Genomic DNA, 6,206 nt, shown 5'->3' with positions numbered 1-6,206 from the left:
GATGGAGATCAATGGAGCTATGTGATATTGGCCATATCATGTCACGTTTATTATTTGATTGCATGTGATGTTTATCATGTTTTGCATCTTGTTTACTTAGAACGACGGTAGTAAATAAGATGATCCCTCACAATAAATTCAAGAAGTGTTCCCTCTAACTGTGCACCGTTGCGACAGTTTGCTGTTTCAAAACACCACGTGATGATCGGGTGTTTTATTCAGACGTTCACATACAACGGGTGTAAGACAGATTTACACATGCAAACACTTAGGTTGACTTGACGAGCCTAGCATGTACAGACATGGCCTCGGAGCACAGAAGACCGAAAGGTCGAGCATGAGTCGTATAGAAGATACGATCAACATGAAGATGTTCACCGATGTTGACTAGTCCGTCTCACGTGATGATCGGACACGGTCTAGTTTAACTCGGATCATGTAATACTTAGATGACTAGAGGGATGTCTAATCTAAGTGGGAGTTCACTAATAATTTGATTAGTTGAACTTAATTATCATGAACTTAGTCTAAAATATTTGCAATATGTCTTGTAGATCAAATGGCCAACGTAGTCCTCAACTTCAACGCGTTCCTAGAGAAAACTAAGCTGAAAGACGATGGCAGCAACTATACGGACTGGGTCCGGAACCTGAGGATCATCCTCATAGCTGCCAAGAAAGATTATGTCCTACAAGCACCGCTTGGTGACGCACCCATTCTCCCTGCAGAACAAGATGTTATGAACGCTTGGCAGGCACGTTCCGATGACTACTCCCTCGTTCAGTGCGGCATGCTTTACAGCCTAGAGCCGGGGCTCCAAAAGCGTTTTGAGAGACATGGAGCATATGAGATGTTCGAAGAGCTGAAAATGGTTTTCCAAGCTCATGCCCGGGTCGAGAGATATGAAGTCTCCGACAAATTCTTCAGCTGTAAGATGGAGGAAAATAGTTCTGTCAGTGAGCACATACTCACTATGTCTGGGTTGCATAACCGCTTGACTCAGCTGTGAGTTAATCTCCCGGATGATGCGGTCATTGACAGAATCCTCCAGTCGCTTCCACCAAGCTACAAGAGCTTTGTGATGAACTTCAATATGCAGGGGATGGAAAAGACCATTCCTGAAGTATTTGCTATGCTGAAATTAGCAGAGGTAGAAGTCAGGAAGGAACATCAAGTGTTGATGGTCAATAAAACCACTAAGTTCAAGAAAGGCAAGGGTAAAAGGAACTTCAAGAAGGACGGCAAGGAGGTTGCCGCGCCCGGCAAGCAAGCTGCTGGGAAGAAGCCAAAGAATGGACCCAAGCCCGAGACTGAGTGCTTTTATTGCAAGGGAAGCGGTCACTGGAAGCGGAACTGCCCTAAGTACTTAGCGGATAAGAAGGCTGGCAAAACGAAAGGTATATGTGATATACATGTAATTGATGTGTACCTTACTAGTGCCCGTAGTGGCTCCTGGGTATTTGATACCGGTGCAGTTGCTCATATTTGTAACTCAAAGCAGGGGCTGCGGAATAAGCGGAAACTGGCAAAGGACGAGGTGACGATGCGCGTCGGGAATGGTTCCAAGGTCAATGTGATCGCCGTCGGCACGCTACCTCTGCATCTCCCTTCGGGATTAGTTTTAAACCTTAATAATTGTTATTTAGTGCCAGCTTTGAGCATGAACATTGTATCGGGATCTCGTTTAATTCGAGATGGCTACTCTTTTAAATCTGAGAATAATGGTTGTTCCATTTTATGAGAGATATGTTTTATGGTCATGCTCCTATGGTGAATGGTTTATTCTTTATGAATCTCGAACGTGATGCTACACATGTTCATAATGTGAGTACCAAAAGAAGTAAAGTTGATAATGATAGTCCCACATACTTGTGGCACTGCCGCCTTGATCACATAGGTGTCAAACGCATGAAGAAGCTCCATGCTGATGGACTTTTAGAGTCTCTTGATTATGAATCATTTGACACGTGCGAACCATGCCTTATGGGTAAAATGACCAAGACTCCGTTCTCAGGAACAATGGAGCGAGCAACCGACTTATTGGAAATCATACATACTGATGTGTGCGGTCCGATGAGTGTTGAGGCTCGCGGTGGCTATCGTTATGTTCTCACCCTCACTGATGATTTAAGTAGGTATGGGTATATCTACTTAATGAAACACAAGTCTGAAACCTTTGAAAAGTTCAAGGAATTTCAGAGTGAGGTTGAAAATCAACGTGACAGGAAAATCAAGTTTCTACGATCAGATCGTGGAGGAGAATACTTGAGTCACGAGTTTGGGGCACACTTAAGAAAATGTGGAATAGTTTCACAACTCAGGCCGCCTGGAACACCTCCGCGTAATGGTGTGTCCGAACGTCATAATCGCACTCTGTTAGATATGGTGCGATCTATGATGTCTCTTACCGATTTACCGCTTTCTTTTTGGGGCTATGCTTTAGAGACTGCCGCATTCACTTTAAATAGGGCTCCGTCGAAATCCGTTGAGACGACACCGTATGAATTATGGTTTGGGAAGAAACCTAAGCTGTCGTTTCTAAAAGTTTGGGGATGCGATGCTTATGTCAAGAAACTTCAACCTGAAAAGCTCGAACCCAAATCGGAAAAATGCGTCTTCATAGGGTACCCAAAAGAAACTATTGGGTACACCTTCTACCTTAGATCCGAAGGCAAGATCTTTGTTGCCAAGAATGGGTCCTTTCTGGAGAAAGAGTTTCTCTCGAAAGAAGTAAGTGGGAGGAAAGTAGAGCTTGATGAAGTATTGCCTCTTGAACCGGAAAATGGCGCAACTCAAGAAAATGTTCCTGAGGTGCCAGCACCGACTAGAGAGGAAATTGTCGGAGAGGTATCTCTGGGCCCTCTCAGTAATGCACATCACTATAAGCCTTGCAAGCAATGTGACCAATGAGTTGGTTACGGGATGATGCATTACGTAACGAGTAAAGAGACTTGCCGGTAACGAGATTGAACTAGGTATTGGATACCGACGATCAAATCTCGGGCAAGTAACATACCGATGACAAAGGGAACAACGTATGTTGTTATGCGGTTTGACCGATAAAGATGTTCGTAGAATATGTAGGAACCAATATGGGCGTCCAGGTTCCGCTATTGGTTATTGACCGAGAATAGTTCTAGGTCATGTCTGTTGGAAATATGCCCTAGAGGCAATAATAAAAGCATTATTATTATATTTCCTTGTTCATGATAATTGTCTTTATTCATGCTATAATTGTGTTATCTGGAAATCGTAATACATGTGTGAATAACAGACATCAACATGTCCCTAGTGAGCCTCTAGTTGACTAGCTCGTTGATCAACAGATAGTCATGATTTCCTGACTATGGACACTGGATGTCATTGATAACGAGATCACATCATTAGGAGAATGATGTGATGGACAAGACCCAATCCTAAACATAGCACAAGATCGTATAGTTCGTTTGCTAGAGTTTTCTAATGTCAAGTATCTTTTCCTTAGACCATGAGATCGTGTAACTCCCGGATACTGTAGGAGTGTTTTGGGTATGCCAAACGTCACAACGTAACTGGGTGACTATAAAGGTAGACTGCGGGTATCTCCGAAAGTGTCTGTTGGGTGACATGGATCAAGACTGGGATTTGTCACTCCGTATGACGGAGAGGTATCACTGGGCCCACTCGGTAATGCATCATCATAATGAGCTCAGAGTGACCAAGTGTCTGGTCACGGGATCATGCATTACGGTACGAGTAAAGTGACTTGCCGGTAACGAGATTGAACGAGGTATTGGGATACCGACGATCGAATCTCGGGCAAGTAACATATCGATAGACAAAGGGAATAGCGTACGGGGTTGATTGAATCCTCGACATCGTGGTTCATCCGATGAGATCATCGTGGAGCATGTGGGAGCCAACATGGGTATCCAGATCCCGCTGTTGGTTATTGACCGGAGAGTCATCTCGGTCATGTCTGCTTGTCTCCCGAACCCGTAGGGTCTACACACTTAAGGTTCAGTTACGCTAGGGTTGTAGGGATATGTATATGCAGTAACCCGAATGTTGTTTGGAGTCCCGGATGAGATCCCGGACGTCACGAGGAGTTCCGGAATGGTCCGGAGGTAAAGATTTATATATGGGAAGTCCTGTTTCGGGCATCGGGACAAGTTTCGGGGTTATCGGTATTGTACCGGGACCACCGGAAGGGTCCCGGGGGTCCACCGGGTGGGTCCACCTGTCCCGGGGGGCCACATGGGCTGTAGGGGGTGCGCCTTGGCCTAATGGGCCAAGGGCACCAGCCCCACATAGGCCCATGCGCCTAGGGTTTGAGGGGGAAAGAGTCCTAGGAGGGGAAGGCACCTCCTAGGTGCCTTGGGGGGGAGGGAAACCCCCCTTGGCCGCCGCACCCCCTAGGAGATTGGATCTCCTAGGGCCGGCCCACCCCCCTTGGCCCTCCTATATATAGTGGGGGAGAGGAGGGACTTCATACCTGAACGCCTTGGCCTTTGGTTGCCTCCCTCTCCCTCCCCAACACCTCCTCCACCTCCATAGTGCTTAGCGAAGCTCTGCCGGAGTACTGCAGCTCCATCAACACCACGCCGTCGTGCTGCTGCTGGTGCCATCTCCCTCAACCTCTCCTCCCTCCCTTGCTGGATCAAGAAGGAGGAGACGTGGCTGTTCCGTACGTGTGTTGAACGCGGAGGTGCCGTCCGTTCGGCGCTGGTCATCGGTGATTTGGATCACGTCGAGTACGACTACATCATCACCGTTCTTTTGAACGCTTCCGCTCGCGATCTACAAAGGTATGTAGATGCATCTAATCACTCGTTGCTAGATGAACTCCTAGATGATCTTGGTGAAACGAGTAGGAAAATTTTTGTTTTCTGCAACGTTCCCCAACAGACCCTGCCTGTAATATGGTTCAATGTCAAACACTGGCTCTTCCTGCTCGCTCTTAATGATCATGTTGTGCAAGATGACACATCAAATCATGATCTCCCACATTTGATCATTTGACCAGGTCTGAGCGGGGTACCGGACAACAGCAAATCAAGATTGGAGCACACCAAATGCCCGCTGGACATCCTTCCTGCAAGCCTCCTGAACCTACACAAAGTGAGAGTTCTTGCCTCCTAGCACAGGGTTTGAGATAGTCTTCACAAATGTGGACCATATCAGATAGATGCCATATGCTAAGTAGTATCCCTCATTGTAGTGCCGCCCATTGACCTCGAAGTTCACCGGAGGAGAATGACCTTCAACAAGCTTGACAAAGACAGGGGAGCACTGCAGTACGTTGATGTCACTGTGAGTTCATGGCATACCAAAGAAGTGAGGTCGTGTGTGGCCACTGCCTCAAGTACCACACTGCAATCATCTTTGGCCAAGTAAATGGACAGTTTTTCCATTTCCAGTGCATGCAGTCGATGCTTCCAAGTATCCCAAGAAATCCTCTTGCTGCATTTTGTGGTAGGATTCGAGCAGTGTCTTCAGCATTAGGTGATCGCAAGTATTGTGGTCCAAACACTGCCACCACAGCCCTGCATAAAAACACTCAATTGTCATGGACTCGGCCATGCGCCCATAGTCTTCGAGTGAATCATCGTGAGCTTCGTATGAAGCATCCTCATAGCTGTCGTGCACTTCTGGAGTGAGGTGAATTCAAGTGTGCCAGTGCAATCCTTCTTGCACTTGAAGTAGCTGTCGACCTCCCGGATGGAATTCACAATCCTGAGAAAGAGCTTTCGGCTCATTTGATAATGGCGCCGAAATACTTTGTCGCCGTGTAGTGGAGCGTCAGCGAAGTAGTTGGAGTAGAGCAAGCAATAGCCTTCCAGTCGATGCCTCCGCTTCGCCTTCAGCCGGCCCGGCGCCGAACCACCTCGCCGCGGCTTTGCATTGCTCGCGAGCATGCTGGCCAGGGCGGCGACGACCATGAGATGCTCTTCGTCCTGGGCGTTGGCATCGGCTTCCTCCTCCAGCAGCACCGCGAGCGCCTCCTCGTTGCCCGAGTCAATCACCGAGCAGACAAATCGCCGAACACCTGGCGGGCGTGGTAGGCGCGCAACCGCCAGTATCCCGCCTTGCGCGACTGGAACACTGAGAAGCTCGCCCAGGAACGGGGTGGAGGATGCCGCGGCAGAACCCTCTCTCTTTTCGGGTGGGGGAATGGCTTATCTAGCGGTGGTGGGGTGGTCGGCACCGGGATCAGCAAGGCGGCG

Source organism: Triticum dicoccoides, chromosome 1B, assembly GCF_002162155.2.
Source record: "Triticum dicoccoides isolate Atlit2015 ecotype Zavitan chromosome 1B, WEW_v2.0, whole genome shotgun sequence".
Taxonomy (NCBI): Eukaryota; Viridiplantae; Streptophyta; class Magnoliopsida; order Poales; family Poaceae; genus Triticum; species Triticum dicoccoides.
The sequence above is the reverse complement of the archived record's forward strand: the minus strand, read 5'-3'. Positions refer to the sequence as shown.